Raw genomic sequence first — 22,078 nt, 5'->3', positions numbered from 1 at the left:
TAAAATATGGGAAAGTGTCTCAATTAGGAACTATACTACAGTGCTCCTGCCTACAAAATTCTTCAGTTCATTAAAAAAAAAGGGGGGCTTCAATGACTAGTAATRCTATAATGAAAGGGCAGAATAATAGGCACAGGATCAAGGATACTGTAGCTCATTGGGAGAAGTTACAAAGGCTATTGAATGATTCAGACGGGCTTTTTAACATTTCAGTGAGCCGGTTATTATTAGACAACAGATAGGGCTGTTTGTTAGAAATCTGTAGAYGATCTGTGAAACCTTATAAGGATCAAAAGTTCTCCTTGGAATGATTGTAATAATCTGCTAAGCATTCTTACTATAATATACTGAAATACATTTTCTGTTGTGTATTCCTTTTCCATTTGTATTTATCCTCTACCTCTGCTAAACAACAAGTAAAAAAGCATATTATGCTTGCTATAAATTACAAACACAATCACTTTTCTATTCATTTTATATATAGCAAGTTTTTCAATGGGGAGCTGCTCTGTGAATCAAACTCAGGTCTTCAAAGCTTGTGACTTAAAGTCAAAAATGAGGAGCAGAATGCTCATCTCTAATTCTGACATTCTGATCTATCTCCCTCCAAAATCATTAAAACCAGTGTGAGTGGATGGTCTGCATTTATTGTTCCATCATTGTTGTTTACTAGGAGCAGTGCAAAATACAGCCTTTGTGGCTGTGCATGGCTGTATTTGGTGGAGATTAAATGATGCCAGAGAGCCAACACTATAAAGTATTTTTATTTCTCATACCAARTGTGAGGAGGGGGTGAAATGGGAGCAAGAACAGGACATTTAAGAGACCTGAAATTTGTTCATCAGAGAAGGAGAGTATTCTGTTTGGTAGCACAAGAGGTGATCATAAACAGTCACTTCAGAACAAGCTCCAGCTAAAATAAATGATTATCAGAAAAAAATGCCAAAGGTATTAAACTAGAAAGTACCTGAAGGGATTTTCATCCTTTCCCATGATAGGTCACCACACACTGAAGAAATTTTACTGACACACAAAGGTGACAGTATCGCAGCTAGTCTTACCTCTTTATAGCATTTGCATCACTATGAATAATGTGTCCTGGTGGGCAAATTTGATCAAGTTTTACCATGCCCTGCCTTTAAAAAAGGGAGCAATTCGCCCAAGTTCTCATTCTGTGAAGGGAGAAAAGGTGTTACTCAGATCCCCGCACTCATGGCACACAGAACTGGGAGCCACTTAACCAACATTTCTCCTGTTGCTGAAAACTGGAAACTAATTTATAATTTCCCAAATAAAATTGCTTAGAGTCAGTTTGTACTCATGCGTTCAGACCATATTATTTTCCTTTAGTATGAATAACTGCTCCTCCCTTCTAGTCTTTTCATTTTGAGATCGTTATAAGCCAGTTTGCCTCCTTCATAGCCATTTTTCTAGGSTAAATAGCCAAGGATAAAAAGGCTCTTGTTTTATGATGTGCTCTATAGTTCTTTGATCATTCTAGTAGTCYTCCACTTCATTTGATCCAATTTAAATTCTTAATTTTAAAGAAGGCTTATCAGAAATATGTGCAGAATTAAAATTTGAGGTCTCATCAGTGACTTMAATAGCTACATTATCATTTGCTAATTTCTACTGGAGACATCTTGTTTGATATGCCTTTGGATTACATTCATCTCTTGTGTATTATTACACAGTATCTAAAAATCAGTGTTACACAAGACAGCTAAAATTTCCCTATCTGTGATGCACTATTACATCCATATTTTTCTCTGTCTTTAGGAATGAGAATAGAAAATAATTCTTGTTAGTAGCCTGTAAAATCTTGCACTTTGTGTTAGGTGATTTTATCTCATATCTGTGTCCCATCCTCAATGCCGTCCATAATATATCCAGCTCTCTCGCTGTTATTGATTCCCTTCAACRTTGTATCATGAAGAAATATAATTAGTATCCAACTATTTTGTGCCAAGGTTAGTAGTACAATTATTAAATAAGATTGATCCTAAAGGAGAGTACAGAGAGCTCAACTATTGATCTCATTCTTGYAGAGCTGTTTGTTCAGGATGACCTACATCATGTCTCCTCTGGTGAGGTCCTCCGGCATTTGGTGTGTCTTGTACTAATGCCCATCTTTTCCAAGGTATAGAACATATTCTTGCTATATTAAACATTTTACTGAAATTATATTACATATGGCTAAAAAAGTTGTTGATCTCTTAACAGTGTAGTARAATTTATCCTGAGTAATTCCACAGACTAATTTTGAGTTTTAGTTAATCATGCTTTCAAAGTAATGATCCAAAATTCTATACACTACGAACAAAAAAAAAAGTTTCACTTTGCCATGTAAATTTGTAATACCATGTCATTTTTTACATAAAATGGGTGAAATTCCACCATCTGCTTTGTTGGACTCTATAAGGAACATAAAAAAGTAGGACATGGGAGTGGGTGGGATATCCTTCTTCTTGTGCTATTCTAATCTGCAGTCATCTATTCCAAAGGTTTTATCATTGGCAGGAATAGGGAATAGGTCTCAGTCACAAATCCCATGTCTTAATCACAGGACCATCCTTGACATTGGTCTAGCTTTATTTTTTTGAAACATGCATTTGCTACAAATTCATCCACTTAACCTCTAGCATCATGTATTAAAGTAATTGTGCYGTTAGTAACATCCTTTTGCTTGCAAAATGTGTATCCCTTCTCCTGCAGATTATATGGAAAGTGAGTAATCCCTGCAGAGATACAAGTTGCAGAATTTCTTCTGAAACATAATTTAATAGGATTTAGTAAAAGTGTTCACGCTGATGAGARCAAGTAGAGCTCTGCAGTTTCTTGGCCTGTGTGCCTTGTGAGGAGGTTGAGGATGATGATCCATACCAGTTTGGGATATATGACAAGGATGGTGAGGAGTTAATGATTCTTCGGAACAAGGTGCTCTATGCCAGCACTGTGCAGCTGTAATGAATTGGCTTGAACATCAGCAGCATAAAGTAATTTAAGATTAAATTTTACAGCTCATATTTTTACAGTTTGCGTTACCCAATATTACAAGATATCTCCATCTCATATTTCACACCATTTAGCACTAATTCTGATTTTCACTGAAATCTCTTCTTCTTGGCCCAAAGAGATGTCATATGTGGGAAGCTAAAAGCAAGGATAAATACGTTTAGAAACATGAACTAGAACTGTCTTCAGCTGAATATATTTTTAATCATCTTATTTGGCAACTGTTAAATTATCCARATCGTATCCTGTTTCTAACATTCTGTTAGTGCAACATGAAACAGTTCTTCTTTTGCAAGCATCTCAATGTTTCTTCATTCTTTGGGGATATCAGAAAAAGATGCATCTTTAAACAGGAATACCATGCTTTTATGGTAAATATAAACTTTATTTCCTTCTGAGTTAGTAAAGGTAATAAGTAGGAAGTGATGAAGCTGATAATATAAACTCAACAAAAAGTATATACTGACCATAAATCAACTTCCACTCAGATTATTTATTGATGTTCTGGTTTATTTCCTCTGAAGTACCCCAAACAACAGGTTATGTCAATCAAACACATATTTATATAATACCATTTGTTTTATATATTTAATTAGTTGGAAAAAAAGTGCAGAATCTTGTTTTATTGAACAACATTAACATCTTTCCATGAATGAACATCCTTTAGTGGGAAGGTAGGCACATGCAAGACTGTTTTTTTTTTTTTTTACCAGCCGTATTTTCTGTTTGTGGCTCTGACTGGAGTGGAGAACTGACCCAGGCTAAAATCAGTCTCAAAGGGGGCTTTTCTTATTGTTGTTAGGACCTACAGATGATATTGTTTTAGCATGGCAGGGTGGGAGTTGGAAAGAGCAATATGGAGGTGAGGCAAGAAGAAACACTGCTTAAACCAGAACTGCTGCTTAAGAAAATGTTTCCATGCTGCACCCTAAAGCAAATGTAAAATGAGTCCATTGCCAGAACAATAACAAAATAATGCTTTTGCTTCTACAGGATTTTTCCTGGGGAGGAAAAGTGGTGCTGGAAAAATAAAATTTAAAAAAGGTGAAAAGGAGATAAAACTTTTCAGATTTTAAATGTACAGGCTTACCTTTGCTTAGGAGAAATCTTCTGGCACTGACATTTGTCTCCAGAGTGTTCAGATTTTAACATACTTCTGCAGCCTTCAAACTGATGTTCAACAATTGGAAAATGCTTTCTGCTTTGAATGAAAATTGGCCTTGAATTCTTCTGTTGAGTTGGATTTACTATCCTTCTACACCTGTTTTTAGGCAGKGAAAACAAAAGCCAGACTGACAGGCCCTTAGTGTATTTGGACAGAGGGATGACTAGAGAGAAATACCTTGAGGGGCAAATATTGAAATACAAAAGCCTGCTTGGAAGAGAAAAATCTTGCAGAAAACTGATTTACAAAGTAGTAGCATAATCTGTTAATAGCTGTGCAAAGTTTAAAGTGATACAAGGTCAATATGCTAGGAGGCTAAATTAGTACTAGGTACACAAAGCAGTTATACAAATAATCCTGCTGTGGAAACAGCTGACACTCCAAACAACAAAAGGAAAGCATTTATATACTGAAACTTTTCAGTGTTGCCTTTGTAAGGTCTCCTTAAACTTCTCCGCTAACTATTGCTTTAGGTCATGGTTTTGCATGTGACTGTTTTTTAATTTAGACTTTTCCTTTCATTGGAATATTATCCAGGAGACTCCAAACTGTCACCTACTGTGAGGACTGTGAGGACTTTAATACTCTTACTGCTTGCTCACTTAAAATCTCACTGTCATTCTAGTGGTTTTACGGCCTCTCGGAAACTATTCTTTCCTTCTGATATTTGACAACAGTATTGCCTAACCATATGCTTCTGAAATTGTACTTTCAGCCCCCTCCTTTTCCTTAACAAAAATATAAAGGAAATGGGCTTTTATAGGCTTCAGAACCCTGTAAATAGGGGTCTTAAAATACTCTAGAAGCAATAAAAAAGCCAACAGTATTTTTGTGGGTTGAAACTAAGCTGAGTAAACTGTTCCTTTTTCAGATGCTACCAAATGCTTTTTTTAAAATAGACTGCTACAGGCTTTATTTTTTTATGTACTTTTACTAGGTCATGGAGACAAAGTTGTTTCCTTTTAAGAATAAATGAAAAAATAAACCCTTCCATTTAAATTTATTTATTACAATTACATTTGCAAATAATTTTATCTTACAGATTTGTGTTTGCTTCTGAAGAAAGCAAAAGATAAAATGAACAGTTTTTTGAGACACTGAGGCATCTGCTCTGGGGAAATAGAAAACACTTTTTTGTGATTACTAGAGGAAAGCTATGACAGAATATCAGCACAGGCTTTTGTTGACTCTTTATGGAACATAGAACAATCAGAACAAAATCAAACTTTTACAACAATGATCTCTGAGGGGAAATCCTCAGGCTTACAAAGCATGCATGTCAAGAGAATAATTTGCACTGAGTGTGGTTAATAAACTGGTTATGAGGATTTTAAATTAACTATCAAGTTAATGTGGATTATTTCTTCTTGTGTTTTGATGGAGGGGAAACTGGRGTGAACTGTGTCTTTAAGAATCTCTGGTTTGAGCCAGTTAAAGCTACTGTTTTCTGCAGAGCTTGCGACTTGAGATAATGAAGCAGGTTCTTGCCAGGCCTTTTGACTTTGAATGGTGTCTAAACAATGTACACACAAATAGACACTATCAAGGTAAATTCCCTTTGAGGAAACATCAATGTTTCAGTCAAACATCAGTGAATCCATTCYGAAATGACTAGTAGATTGGTCTGAGGGTGAATTTAGCTACTATTCTTCATCTGGCCTGCTTATGGTAGGTTATTATGCTCCTTTAAGAAGCACAGAAGTTGCAATAACAGTGTTTGAAATCCATGCTCAACTCTTCTTCCAAGGCATACACGTATTCCTGAGTTTTGCTTTGTGAGGCCTGTCAGTGTGCATGCTCACAAGCCTGGAGAGCAGATCTGGAGAAGCACTTCMAATGGGTTTTTCAAAACAGCCGAAAGATTTCCTGTCCTCTCACTGCASCTACCAAAAGGAAGGTTCTCTTCCTATTTGTGGCTAGGTGCTTTGGGGACTACCTCAGTTTCATGCCACAAAAATTAGGAATTTGCATTTCTGCAACAGGCCTACAACTCCTAGGATGTTTGTGATGATTTCTTGCTATATCCGTGGGGTGGAGAGGGAACCTCCCAAAGAGCAAGTAATAACAGCACCACTTAACTGGTTGAAGAGTTCTTAGCAAGAAAAACCTGCGGAAGGGAGGAGGGGTTGCGGAATATGTTCTCTTTTAATCTGTAATAGGTATCGGACTGCTTGCTGTCCACATTAATCTGGAGGAGATGTGTAGGCAAAACATGTGTCAGTAAAACATACATAAACAGTAACTCTTCATCACTGTTCTGTCTTCAGCTCAAATTATGGACATATCACCTTCCTAGCTTGCTTTAGGTTATCATATGTTGCAGCTGTTTTATGATACGCTGTGTTCCAATGAGTGAATCTTGAAACATATTGGTACTGCTACTTATCCTTATTTCTTCCACCTACAGCTTTTTGCAGCACAATTGCCCGAGTCATCAAACCTAGTAATCAAACARCATAAGCATGTAAATTTATATTTGTATCAATTGCATAACCTATAGATACATAACAGTGAATRTATTCACTGGGTGAAGAGTTTGATCCTATTGTTTTTCCTGTCACTTGAGAGAAACAGACAACATGAAAGAGATGCAGTGTATTTGAAGATAGAAAGGTTTGCATATATCTTAAAATTTTAAATAGAGTATTCAAGTGAAGTTATTTCCCCTAAAAGATATTTTAACATTGCTAATGCTAACAGCAGCTCATTCTTTTCTGATGTACTCACCCATCTGAAATCAGAGCATGGTATAAAACCTGCTACAGAGGGCTTCTTTTGAAAAAACAAGCTTTAGTACCCATAAAAGGTTGTCCAGAGAACTGATAATCATGTTGAGATTTAAACAAGACAGTTTGTAATATCTGAGTGCTGATAAAGCTTTTTGGAATCTCCATAATCAAAAACTGTTTGGAGCGATCTTTGAAATATAATGGCAAATAAAACTGTGGCTGTAGAACACTAAGCATAGAAAAATGAAGCTATAAACAGAGCCATTACTAATTTTTACAGTTTTCCTAATATGGATAATTGCACAGAGTATTACTTCAGCTGCCAAGATGATATAACCAAATAGAGCTGCATTTTCAAAGAATACATTTTGAGGGCTCAGTGTGGTGCACATTTCTTCTTACACTGTATCTGTTCTCCTTTTCACTATGTAAATAGCTTCTAACGGCTCTTCTTTCCTTCTACCCTTCAAACATTGGCCTTTGTAACATGAAAAAGGTAGTTCCAAGAGCAAGCCTATTTTGCTGAAGCTGAAATAACCCACCTCAAACTAGATCTRCAAACCTAACCCTGTAATTGAAAATCATCACAGATCTTTTATGAATTTTGATTCCTCATATTCTCAAAGGTGCTTCCTTTTGTTATGTTTTACTAACTATAAGCCAGAAACTCAAGCTTGTATATGCAAATAGCAGCTGAGATAGAGAAGAAGCCGTTTTCTCCTTGCCTTCCCTGGATAGTGATCAGTGAGAGCTGAGCAGTACCCAACAATACCTGCACTTTTCCACAAACCAGCTTCCCATCTGCATTGGCTATGAGATCTGTGATGCACATATTTTCAGTTCTACACCTCTAAACTGCTGCTGTCTTTAGCAGAGGCATTTCTGATTTCTATCACCTATTGTCATACTGCATTTAAGGTACCTTTTATCTGGTTTATTTATTCTTAGTCACTTATATTTGTAAGTAAGCCTTTGCAGGTTARATACGACCTCTCCAAATCTGCTACTTTTAGGAAGGTACAAGAGATCAGAGTGAKTTCACTAAACACATCATCTTTATATACCAAGGCTTATTCCAAATTACACACAGGCATATTCCAGTGTGTAGTAATGAGAAAAGAAAACAGAAGCTGCAAAATAAGATACAAAACCTAGGAAATACCAGTGCTGAAGTTGTCAGCCCATGTTTTAACTTAGACCCTTTGCAGATATGAATTACCATACGTTATTCAGTTGCGTACTACTTTRTTCGTAATCTTTTTCCCCATTTATCAAAGATACGTATTGCATTCAGTACACTGTTTGTACCATGCTGCAGCTCTTTTCCACCTCCTGATTGCCTCTCACCTACGTTCCAGCAGACTGCATCTGCCACATCCTTCAAGGGGCCCTATCAAGCTCCCGGCAAGAACATTTGAACTTTAGTTTTATCGTCTTAGAGAGGTCATTCCATTGATTGCATCAAACATAATCTTGGATGAAACCAATATAGCTTCTACCAGAGTAAATATTAAAGGTTAAGCCCCACATTTTAGAAGTCCTGTGCTGTGTAATATTTAGGCAGGCCTAGAGAAGGCAGCATTTTTAGAGCTCACACAGGTTGAAAGTAGCATTGTTGGGGGATGACCATCCCCTCTCATATCTAAGGACAATAGATGATTTGCGCATGTTTATAGCATCAGATGGATAATGCATCATATTAACAYAGGCCAGTAAATCATATTTTTCTCCTGTCATATCTCTGTGCTTGAACACCTGAACAGAATCTGTATATAAACTTTAACCCCTCCCTACACACACTGTCTTGGCTGATACCTGACTGGCAATTTTAACTAAAACAGGCAGCTGTAGCCTGAGGAGAGACCTTTGTCATCATTGTTTTGCCATGCAATTACAACAAAAGGACAAAGCTGCCTGTCTTTGGCCCCACTCTTGAACCTTCCCCGTTTTTTGGGAGCTCCAGGCTGTGAGGATCCCTGTGGAGAGTTATCTTGGGGGACTGAATGCTGCCACGGACATGACTAATCGCTTCCCTCTAGCGGGGAGGGACAGATCAGCACACTCAGGGTTTTGTCCGGGCACAGCTCCAGCATCCACAGTCATGCACTTAGGCAGCARTCTTTTACTGGAGATCTTTACTTGGGTTTATTATTTCTGCTGAATTCTAGCCAATGAGTGAAAATCCCCACTAGGAGGTGGGAGGAAAATAAGTAGGAAGAAATAGAAAATAGAAAGGATAAAGGACAGGATAAATTGAGCGACAACCAGCATATTTGGAACCAAAAATGAGAAAGTAATCATCCACTCCTAAAACGTAACAGGATTTATTTTAAACTGCGACTGATTGTACACAGAAGGCAGTCAGAAAGTACAATAGCATTCTCCTAAGCATCAATTAGTGAGCGTTGTAAAGCACAGGCCCAGTGAGGTGAGAAATTGTATGTAATTTTTAGGTGTGTAACACAGGTGTTTCTCTTTTGGAAACAAATCCAGTCTGCAAARAACAGAGGAAAATATTTGGGATTTAACAGGAAACTGGAGGCCCAGGATAATGTCAACATACTTTTTTGCATTAAAAGAAGCTGTTCCTCAGTAATGTTTATTAAGAATTTTCTGGGAGGAGGAAAAGCACATATTAATTAACTCATCTTTTTCTGAAACAATTTCCTTACAAAATGAAAATGCCCCAGCGTGTAAGAAGGCAGGTCTCCATACTTTATTTCAAAGTTGCAGAAAGTCTGCCGATCTTAGAATAGCTTTTCTGTCRATCATCCATTAGGAGAGGTACTCACTGTGAGACTAGAGAAAGTTGTAGTCTGATTTTGCACATTTACACGTTCAAGTGGAGGCTGGCTGTATTTATACCTTGAAGTTTATAAAATACAAAAGGGTACTTTCGTTCAGAAATGTACAATCACATATCAGAGGTGTTCCTTTCCTCTTTTTCGTGTGCTTTTTACAGGGGAYGTTAAAACCTGCAAAGTCTTGAGAYTTGCTTGTGTGAAGTRTGTGGATAAAATTGAGCTTACTTGTCAGAGATTAAAAACGTAAGGAAACAAAAGCTGCCGGTTTMTCAGTTGAACTGTTTCTTCCAGTGGGTGCCTAACTGATTATCTGGAAGCTGCCCCTATGCAGTGATGTGCTCTGCTGCATGCTGCTGTTCCCACCCTCCAAACTGGCTCAGCTCTAGGGTCCTCGCACAGCTTCACAGTGTCCTGACAACTGCCTTAACACACTTAGGGGATGAACTATCTTTCCTGTACACTTCTTCAATTCAAATAACAGCATTAGTAAATTAGGTGTCAACATTATTGTCAGGACATTCTTAAGGAGGAGGATGATGAGATGAGTAAAATGGTGATGAGCCCAAGTGGTGTCACCAAGCTCAGTAGCTTCCTTCCACAGCAAGCAGCAGCAGGAAGAAGCACTGTGATCCCCAGTGGCTGCCTTGAATCATAAATAGAAGATTCAGTAAATGCAGATACAACACAGGTGCTTTAAAATAGATGTCCTTGCATGTATATAACACTTTCATAATATACATGTAGAGTAATTTTTCTTGTTAGATTTTTTAAAGGCAGTGAGAATTATTTTAGGGCATAAATGAAACATATGCTCATATCTGAGTGCCTTAAAATATATGTCTGCATGATTCTTATCTRGAATTAGCTGGGAACATTCAGTGAGAACATATTGGTGAAGCCAAAGCTCTAAATTAAGCTCCTGTTTGGTGATTGACTAGTAAAAGAAATTCACAGAAATGTTATGGATAAACAGCATACTATATTTATGTAAAGAGTAGGGAATAAATGGTTTCTAGAAAAGAAAATAGGTTTAATTTTAAAATGAGGAAAAGATGAAGATTAGGAGATTAGTATTAGTGTTGCAAGAAGGAAATGCTTTGATCATTCAATGGAAACAATTTTTTTTTAATAAAACAAATAATATTCAAGATGGAAATCCAAGTGAGTGTCTTTTGATTCTTCAGTGTTAAAACCGACAAGAGAGGAGGCTATCTGCAATTTAATATTTCTGTGATATTTGAGGGAAAGGGCTAGGTTCCTAGATTATTATTTTTTCAAGACTAGCTATTTAAATATATGAAACACTTCACAATTCTTGTTATAAAAAATGAAAAATCAAAGTGAATTCACATTCCTCGTTTGAGAGAATGGGTTAGAAAAGGAAAAATTACAGTTAGTGGTTGCCCTCATTTTAGACTTGAAGCAGACTGTGATGGAAACTACATTGTGAAATAAATTATTCCTTTTTAATTACGTGCAATAGGAGTTATACCTTTATCTATAAAATCAAAGTAACTGATAGATGAGAGAAATGTTGACTTATTTAATGGTTAAACTGACTTACACCTTCAATTCATAAAACATGGAAGAAGATTTGATCATCTTTTACTACAGTGAAGGAGTCTGAGAAGCCTGACATGCTGACAGATTGCATTCAGCAACATACTTCTCCAGGGAAAACACAGATTCTTATTTTGAAAGATTCAGATACTGCTCGAATATGACTTAACTATCAAATGTTCATTAGGGACAATAAAAATCATTCTCAGTGACTATAATGTTATTAGATGTCATCTGAACTTTGGATAATTTTCATTCTTGTTTGGGAATGAAGAGATTCTGTCATCCAGGCTCACTTGTCTTTTGGGCTTGTGCTCTCATTTTGGACAGAAGGAGAGCAGCTCTGCCGAGAAAGACCTGGGAGTGCTGGTGGATGACACATTGACCATGAGCCATCAATGAGCCCTTGTGGCCAGGAAGGCCAATGGTCTCCCGGGCTGCATTAGGAAGACTGTTGCCAGCAGGTCGAGGGAGGTGATCCTGCCCCTCTACTCAGCCCTGGGGAGGCCTCATCTCAAGTACTGYRTCCAGTTCTGGGCTCCCCAGTCCAAGAGAGACKTGGAGCTACTGGAGAGAGTCCAGCATAGGGCTACAAGGATGATCAGAGGGCTGGTGCACCTGCCCTATGATGAACGGCTGTGAGARCTGGGCCTCGTCAGCCTGGGGAAGAGAAAACTGAGGGGGAATCTTACCAGTRTGTATAAGTATCTAAAGGGAGGATGTCAAGCGAATGGGGACAAACTCTTTTCAGTTGTCCCATGTGACAGGACAAGAGGCAATGGGCAGAAATTGAACCACAGGAAGTTCCACCTGAMCGTGAGGGGGAATTTCTTCCCTGTGAGAGTGATGGAGCACTGGAGCAGGTTGCCCAGAGAGGTTGTGGAGTCTCCTTCTCTGGAGATCTTCAAGGCCTGCCTGGATGCAACCCTGTCTAACATGCTCTGGGTGACCCTGCTGGAGCAGGGAGGTTAGACTAGATGATCTCTAGAGGTCCCTTCCAACCTTACTGATCCTGTGATTCTATGATTTTTACACAGATAGGGCTATCTGGAACTTCCATTTGTTCTAGCACTTATTGTGCTCCAAATCACTAAGAACATGAAAACAAACCTACTATCCTGAGCTGGTCCAGAGATCCATCTAACCCGCTATTTAGGCTCTAACAGCATCCAGTAGCTCACTGCAGAAGAAGGAGGGTAGAAACAGGACAAACACAGATTTATAACTGTGTGGTATGGTCTTCGGCCCCTAACAATCTCCTTCATAAAACTGCTGCACAGTTACGTATATGTACAAGGCTTAATGTAATACTCAACAAAACAGACAGAATTTAGCTCAAAGATTTTTTTTAAGTAACACCATTTAAGAAAAAAAAAGTAAGACTATTTAATAAAAGATACACTACTTTCTCCTAGCCCTTCTCATTCCCCTGTCCTCAAGCCCTTTCTCAAGTCTTATTTAAATCTATCATCAAGAAATAAATGCAGACATAAAAATAATAATAGTATAAAAATAAATCAAATGAATTATTTGTACAAAGTGTAATTAAATAAGGCAATGCCACTTAAATGCAAACTTAGTACCAACTAATAAAATATAAACAGTGCTTATTTAATTAGATTAAAATATTGTTTAAAATCTTTATGAATTATTCAATATATTGATTCATCTATAAGTAACACAGAATATTTATGTTTTGGTTGAGTGTATATAATGTCAATCTCTTTGGCACATAACAGATGGATACACTATCCAGRGAAGAGACAGTATGTTCTGAAATGGGCTAAGGATTAAGAACCAGAGTTAAAAAAGACTTTGGCTATTTAAATAAATTTTGATGGAAGCAGATTGGATTTAAGCATGTACGTGCAAAACTATGAGTCTCTGAAAAGAAAAAGAGAGCCAGAGAGAAAGTGAAAGAGAGAGAGAGGAGAAGGACAGGAGAGGAAAAGAAAAAAGGGCTGGTTTATTTTATCCTAAAGAAACATGTACAAGAGTGACAGGGAATACCCCCAAAACCAGATTTATTTAGGAAATGAAGGGAATGGAAGATTCATACTCATTCATCTTTTTTGTAGCACTGCTTTTTTGCAGTTCCTACTTAGCTGGTAGGCTGGTTTTGACACAGTCCTCCAGTAGCCTTTACAGAGGAAGATTTGTCYAGGACATGGCCAGAGAACTACAGTRTATTTGATTTAGGTTTCATTTGAACCTTGKGACTCTAGTCATCTAAGTATRTGAGGGTTTCTTATTAAGTAAATGGGTAAGTTAATAGTGGTCAGATTTGCAGTTTGAGCCATATCTTTAAGCTACTTAAAATGTTGACCAAAAGGTTAACATAAGCGTATTGAGGACAGCCATTACCAGATGCCTAGAGATCACAGATATCATTCATAGATGTGGATCAGCACATAAGATACATAAAATATATTATGAAATACTTGGTCTTTTCTTTACTTGATCATTCTATTTAAAAAGCAGACTTTGGCTGTACAATGATATTTTGATCATAGGAAATCAAGGGTGGCAGCAGTGGAAAAAGTAGACTGTAGTCCTTCTATTAGAACTCCTATATGTATTTTACTTTATATATATACATATATGCATATATATTTATATATATGTATAATGCATGCCTACCTACATATATTTCATATGTATATGTACACACATATTTCACAACTGCTTTGTAAATCATGCTTTAAATCTTGAAAGCTGCTTTTGCAATGGGCTTATATTTAAAATTAGATAGTATGCCCAAGGACATGAGATTGGGAAGGCAAACGTCATCAAGACTCCTCAGAGAGTTTATATCTAGTATGACTTATAGAGTGTGAGGCTTTAAGCCATTTCATTTCCTTTTCTAAAGTTAAAAGTGACAATGTTGGATTTAGCTTGTCTCAGAGGTTAGCAAAATGTATAATAAGCCTTTTTGCCATTACTAATGACTGGTGTTTGATAGAAGAAGACTAATTCAGTCAAACCCGTCATGAAGTTGTGATAGTGGGTTATATAAGTTTCTTCTCTAAAAGACCCAAAAGCAAACGTACATATTTCAGATGATCCACTTATGGGGCCCTCGTTAGTTTCTCAGGTTTCCAGCCTGTTATTCTTAAAATAAAGTATTTGGCAAGTTCTAAGAATTTTTTCAGATTCAAACTAGTGAATGCCAAAGGYTTATGGAGTTCTTTATCAATTCTTGCTGTCTATAATGTATGACTGGTCTAATACCAGCAAAGCAGCAGCAGATACCTGTATTCCATTTTCATGTGTTTTTTGGCAAAAATGGATTTTCCTCTTAAATGTGTGTTTCAGAGATCTTATTCAGACAAACTTGTTTTTCATAGATTTTGTAAAGGTTGCTATCAGAAGGAACCCTTAGATCACTTAAGCCGTCCTTCTGCAAGGCTCATATCCTATCAATGTGTTTCTCAGGCTTTAGCAACAAGGTTTTGTATCTTGAAGATCACGACAGAAAATAATGTTTGCCAAAAGGTTTGTTCACTGAAAGTCTCAAATATTAATAGCTCTGTTGATAATGATAGCAGTTGATCCCTTTTAACTTATTCTGTGAATTTTGAGTTAAATCTTTGCTTATTATTACTTATTCATGAAGGTAGTTTTTTTCTGTAAAGTGCTTCATAAACATTAAACAAAATGCCTTAGGAAAAGCTCAGTATACTATGCCAACACAATTCCTTTACCTTTTGGATCCATAATCCCCTCAAAGAGAACAGAATGACAGTATCTATCTTCTTTGAAGCCAAGCTGATGGGCAGTACTTATACTTACAATCTCTAATCCATAATGATTTTTACCTGTGAACAAAGATCAGGCTGACCAGTCTATTGTTCCTAGTTATTCTTTGTAGTCTTCTTAAATATTCAAAGATCAGTAGTCCTCTAGATCTTTGGAATTTTCCCAATTTTCTGAAAGCTGTTGGATATAAACATTAGGGAATCCAAAATATCTTTTGSTATTCCTGACATTTGTCTGTTACTTTTTCTCTTAGTTCAAAAATACTTACTTAAGACATTGACTCATATCCTGTCTTAGAGCTGGTGGCAGCATTTTTACTGCAGTGACTTAATGTCATTCATACAAAGTCATTCACCTGTTGTATCTGTGGATCCACTTTTTCCAGTCTTGGTGCTTTAGAAGTAGTTCTGGCTTCTCAGCCATGTAGATAATACTTGTGTGTGAGAAGTTTTTTATCTTTTTTTTAATCCTTACTGAACACCTTATTAATTTTTCTCTGTGGTCCCAGTCTTCTTTCTGCCTTATTCCAGGAATACTGAAAGATAAGCAGGTTGAAGTATCTCATAGGATAAGAAGTATTCCATGAAGTGTCATATKTACTTATTACCTAATACATATTAAAAAAGAAATACACAGTTTCTCATTTTTCTGACTAGTCACAGCCTTCCGTCTGATAACTGATGCTTATAATGTCACTTAATAATTAATAGTTTAAAATATGATGTTCCAATGTTCCAATATTCCACTAGTTGAAGGGGGATACAAGACATTCAATCTAGKTATCTTATTTAAAAACCCCTGTCATCCTGAAAAACTGAAGAGGGGTGGCAATAAGCCAAGGAAGAAACTGCAGAGCAGAAATAGATTTCTTTTAGCCAAAATTAATGATAATTCACCTTCCTTTTTTTTCCTGTACACCTTAGAATAATGGGCTAGGTCGCATAGGACAAATTTTTAGAAGAAATTCTTGTGAAATCTGTCAGTGATCTTGGTGCTCGAACAGAATGTGAATTTCTGTCAATTTGTTGTTATGACAATCTAGTTTATAGTCTCTACAAAGGCTGATCTCTGTTTTCTAATTTAGATTTAAATATGAAACATTATTCAAAAGCATCCCAGGAGCTTGTTGAGTACAAAATGACCAGGAAGGGAGATAAACTGTGCTTTCTGCTGAGTTTTGAACACCCATGGTCATGAGCGCTTAGCAGGTAGCTTCTCTTCAAAGAAAAACACCAGGTTTCATCTGCATTATAGCTGTTATGTTCCAAAGGTAGCTTAGCTTCCTTCATGGTTTTCTTTCACCTTGGATGCTAAATTGGGAGATTTTAATGTGAAACTAAAAACGTCCTTGTATTTGGCCCTTTTGAAGTGCAATTGAGCAAGATGGTGAAAAGGCCAGCAGAGAAGAGCTAAGAAAATAGCATAGACTATTCAGGGCTGATTTTGATAAATTTACATTCACTATCATAAAACAAAATATAACAACAAACCACTGACAACAGTCATTGACATACTCATTTAAGTTTTACTGACTCTTGTTTAGAGAACCAGAATAATAACAGCAAAGTATGGTTTATTGTTTTGTAACAACAAACTATTTTGGTACCATTTTATGCTTTTGTAGAAATAAATGTCTGYAAATGACAATCTAGAACGACAGATACAAGGAATGAGTAGTAGCATGATAACTGACACTACATATCTTGTTGCTTATAAATTGGTGTTAAATTAATCTCCATTCGTAATGGAATAAGAGCCTAGMTCGACATGGTAACATTTCTAGATGCAAAAATCACACTTGATAGTATTCTAATGAATAAGAAGTCATAAATCTACTTAGTGTGAATCTGCATATTTCTGAAGTCATTCACCTATACCAAGGATTCAGGTTTGTTTTCTGCCAAATGCATTCTAAACTTTATTAAAGCCATTTTGAAGCATTTCACTCTGTATGAGTGCTAGTATTTCATCTCTTCAGGCACACCCAAAGGCGTGTATGCCAAAAGCCCAATAATGCTTTATACTATTTCCAGCCAAATTGAAAAATGCTGCAGTTGTATAATAGCAACATACATATATTTACACCTGTTTATGCTTACATAAATAAAGCTACTTAAACTTTTTCATAGAGTCAGGTCAGATTTAGTTTGACATTAAGTGAAAGAGCAGGTCAGTCTTTTAACTGCATCTTTAAGCTCATTTTTAGTATYGCAGTATTACTTCCTGTGGTTTGTTTACAGACATTCATTTTAATTTATCCTTTTTCTGAGTTTATGTCAAACATAATCTTTTCACCATCTGCATGTAGTCTCTCATATGTACTCATGATATTATTTCTCTTGCCATAAACAGAAATTGTAACTGTACTTACTAACCTACACTATAATTGGCATTGACTATAACTGTTTGCATGATTAGTCGCAGTGTTTATGTCACACATAGTGTGTTAATTTTAAGTAATGTTTGTTGTATGCAATTGGTTGCTTAAGGAGTCAATTTACTGATGGCAGTTAGCCTTATTCTCTGTAACACTTCTTATATGATGAGCCTAGATATAACTGATATCCCAGGAAAGATAGGTTTGTCCCTAGATGTACAGTGGATGGGAGTTCACCAAAGCCTGTCTTAGCCCTTTCCGTTCCATATAGAATGAATAAAAATGAATAAAACCCTACACATTTTGCATACTAGAAGAAATGCAGTGTCAAATAGGATACAGAAAAGAGGTAATCCCATTGTGTTTCAAAATGTAAGGACCAAATATATCCTGAATAATGTTCAGGACTATTTATTCTGAAACTTTCTAAAGAATTATTYGGAGATTTTATCTATTTTTTCTTTCAAGGTTAATTAAAAGAGCAACCTCAGTTTTCTGTAAACATTACAGAGATAACAGTTGACTTTCCCAGCCCCAAAGCTCCCCAAATCTCCCAGAGTAAGTGCAGCTTCTTACAATTCTGTATTTAAGGTGTTGCATTATTTAGGGAAAGAGACTGGCTTTCCCACAGCTGTGGAGATCCAGTAACCATTTTTCGTTTTTAGGAGCACTATCAGAACCAGTTGCCTTTCTCTCTGTATATTTATTTCTCTTCATAGTCAGTCTGGTTTGTTTTAGAGGATTCTACAGGATTAAAGAATATTCCTTTTATTTGCTTCTGGCCAGAGAACATTATCCTTGTGTACTGTTCCCCAGAGCCGAGTTTCAAATTTGAAGATCTCAGCAGAACAGAATAAAACAAGGGGTCTGATATGTGAAGAGATGTCATCAGAGAGCATAATAGCTCTGAACTCATACAAATACTGGCAAAGCTAACATACTGCAGTATATTTTTCAGGTTCAGGATTTAATCAATTAATAATATGCTTGTTCTGGTTATTTTGCATGTAGAAAGGTGACTGGACATGTAAAATAACCACAACTGGCAAATTAATTATTGATTACAGTGCAGTCTTCAACTAAATGCAAAATTAAACATTTATTCTGATCAATAAATGATGTGACAGTTGTGGTTGTTCTCTATGTCAGCTTGTATTTCCATATATCTGTGTCTAGATTAGCCTGCCTGAGTGCAGAGCAGTGGAGAGACGTTTTGTTATCTAGGACAGGAGGACAGTTTGGCACTGCTCCCTTCCCCTACTTGTCTTCCCTGGCGTTTCATCGCTGAGCCGCTGGGGTGCCTGAGGTTTCCTCTTCTGTAAGGAGGGAGCTTCTCTCCCAGAGCTGCAGCCTGGCTCCAGCAGGGATTTTCCCAGATGTCCCCTCCTTGCCTCCTTCTGCCTTTGGGGGAGTTAACTCTTTTTAGAGATTATACATGGCAGAGAAGGGAAGAGCTGGTTACTGTTATTGCACTCACCTTGCCCATTTAATTCCCTCCCTCCAGAGAAAAGCTAATGATTTTTATCTTGGGTTTCCTAAGGCACTCCTTGAGTGTTTCACTCTTGGTATGCTTCCATTTCATCAAGCCTCAGTTAAGAGGTATTACTCTTAGCTTGAGATAATTGAAGGAGGAGAGGGGTAAGGTAATTGCACCTGTTTTCCACAAGAAACCAGATAAAATGAGAGAGCCTGCTTCACTTGTTCAGTGCCAAAACCAAACATGCTGCTTGTGCATTTGCAGTTGAAAAATTGTGTTCGGGCTGTCTGCCTGAGGAATGAAATCCAAGAGAAGAAAGCTTTGGAAAAGATGATCTTTCTGTCTGTAGGCTTTGGATCAGGATAGAGTTGCAAAGTAAAACCCATTTTTGAAAAGTACATCTTTTGAATGGTGTGTGGCATACTCAGRTTGCTTCAATGGGAAAAATAAAGTTTTCTAATGAACAGTCAACTAGTTTGGAATTCTATTATGAGGATAATTTATAGGGTTGTAAGTATTTTGCACCTGCCTCCAGGAATGAAATGCGTATGATTTATGCATCTGGAACACCAAAAAAACAAAAATAAATAAATAAAAAAAAAGAAGAAGAAAAAAGAAAAAGAGAACTGTCTGATCCTTTCCGTTCAAGACAACATATCATTTCGAGAAGTAACTGTTTGAGGTTAATTTAGATCACATCAATCTGTATTACTTGACCTTTTCAGAATAAACAGAACCAAAAAGTGACTACACAAAAAAGTCAATCTTAAAGCCAATTACACTAATAGCATCTGATGTGTAAATGGATGTTTATTATTAAAAAAAAATCACTGCAATAAAGCTGAGGGGCATTTAAAGACAGGAGATGTCTAATTGTAGCATATCCAGTAATGAAATCACAGTCAGCCTAGTAGCTGATTAAGGTTAATTTGAATCACATCAATGTGGATTAACTTGGCCTTTGCAGAATGAACAACACCTTTGTGCCAACATGATCAATTAGTCCCCTTAACTTCATATGTCTGCCTGGAAAGGTTAGATTTATTAGTTATCAGGATAACCACTTGGAGATTAAAATCTTAGGTTTCTATGATTTTTTCATCACACCCTAAGGTAAGAGAGAAAAGCAAATATGCAACTTTTAAAATCTCAGTACAGTTGAGTGTTTTATCTAATAAACTTCCAAAATCAAGTTTATTCTAACATTTAGATAAAAGGGTGGAGACTGGGCATGTAATGGAATTGTGTTACCGTATCTACAAAGGACTGTCCATACATACGCTTCTCTACAACTGTTCAAGCAATCTAGTCTCAGCTGAAAATACTTTTCACAAAAGCCTACTGAAAATGTCTTTCACAAAGGGAAATCTCTGCAGTAAACAAGCACTCTACATCAAATCTAAGTTTTTTGTCTTACCTTCTCCCTGTCCCCCAACCCAGTATGTGAGAATGTTAAGAAGAGAGGAGGCAGTGTTCAGAGTGAATGCTGGTAAAGACCCTCACAGTACCAGATGCCAGTGATGACCACAAGGGCTGGCTGTCATCAGCTATGATATTTGTGATGGAATTGTTTCATATTCCTCTCCATCTATTTCCCATCTGCAGAAAAGRACTCTGCACAGGAAAGAAGTTATATGTGTATATGTATCAAATTATTGCAAAATTTTCCAAGAAAAAATTCTGAAGATTGTACGGCTGACTTTTACAGCTCAGAATGTGTGAGTAAGCGTTATTGTCTCCATCGTCTATATATTGATACYGCCTTTGGACCCACTAATAACAAATAAGCAAAATGCCTGAGAGTACAGTTATATAGGCTCACTGGCAAACACACCTTACCCAATAAATAGCAATTCAAGATTATAYTCACTTGACTCACTGCTAGAAAAATCAATGATAACAGTGACGACAAATTTGATATCTGACAGCATATGGTGGACTGAAGTTCCTGGAAGRATGTTATACCTCCAATTTGTGCAAGACAGGGACAAACAGTTCAGTGGATTAATCTGAATCATTTCCTTTCTTCTTTTGATAGAGTTAAGCACTGCTGAGTTGTGTTTCTGATTCACCGTATTCTTGGAGTTCTGAAGCTGGAGCAGTATGTYGAATGCAGACAGTGGCACTGCCTATTGCCTTGTACCAGAATATGTCACAGTTTGTTTTTTATGGTAAGGTAGATGCAAGATATTGCCTGTAGACAAGCTGCATTCAGTAAAGCTGAGGGCATTAGAAATTACATTCTTTTTATGCATTCAATGTTTTCCTAATGCTCTCCAGAAGGGTGAAATTATGTTGTAGCCACGGTAATTATTCATTATCTAAATAATGTTAGAGATTAGCCCTGCACARAAGTCTTTGGTTACACTTTATAGGGTGTATATGTCTTTCTCATACAGAAGAACACAGTGTTGGTGGCTATAAACTGTCATCGGCTCAGCCTGCTATACCCAAGCTATAAAGTCCTTCTGCAAGGTTGAGCTTAGCATTGGTGCAGTAATGTTTAAATGTGGCTATACTGCTTTCAGGCARAAGTAACATCTGTACAACAGTAACACTGGTGCTCTTCAGATCCCACATAGCTGAAATAATGGCAATGTCAGACCTACACAGCTCTGCAGGTGGACAGAGAAAATGCCGCATCTATTCAGGCAGATCAATGGTCTTTGCAAAATCTACATCTTTGTTTTTCCTAGCTCAAGTTTGTTATGATTTACAGAGATGGTACAGAAGGAACAGAGAAAGTAAAGACATCATGGCCTCTGTAAAATATGACATGACTGAAAATTTTGGAAAACCTATTCTTTTAGACATTAATGAGCAAATTTACCAAGTTGGGGCAGGAGGAATGAAAACGTAGGTAATCACCAGTTGCAGCTTAAAGCTGAGAGAACTAGCACAAGCAGAAGATGGTGATACCTGCAGCTGCCTAATTTAATTGTGGGTTAGCTCACATAGCTCTGTATTAAATGCATTTTGTTCCACAGAGAAGAGAAATATCCGTTCAAAAGGAAGAAGGCTGTTCATGCAGAGTGGCAGCCCTGTCATCTGCTGTGTATTCTGTCACAGTAGAAAGAGTGGGATGGTAAACAAATCGTGAGGTACCATCCGTGTCACATGAACCATTCTCCCATGCATTCTCCCACCCATTCTCAATCACAGAATAATCTACTTGCAGTTAAAACTAATGCT

At 36.9% G+C, this 22,078-nt stretch overlaps 1 long non-coding RNA gene across 1 annotated transcript in view; it reads left to right on the top strand.

Moving 5' to 3' along the window:
- The window catches only part of LOC146600771 (uncharacterized), a 160,183-nt gene that overhangs the window by 137,813 nt on the left and 292 nt on the right, over positions 1-22,078 (top strand). Inside the window, exon 3 of the long non-coding RNA XR_014897419.1 lies at positions 20,925-21,057. This is a non-coding gene — a long non-coding RNA (uncharacterized LOC146600771). The remainder of the gene's footprint in view (positions 1-20,924; positions 21,058-22,078) is intronic.

This window comes from Rhea americana, unplaced genomic scaffold (assembly GCF_003343005.1).
Source record: "Rhea americana isolate MKP2758 unplaced genomic scaffold, rheAme1 scaffold_116, whole genome shotgun sequence".
NCBI lineage: Eukaryota > Metazoa > Chordata > Aves > Rheiformes > Rheidae > Rhea > Rhea americana.
The sequence above is the reverse complement of the archived record's forward strand: the minus strand, read 5'-3'. Positions and strand labels throughout refer to the sequence as shown.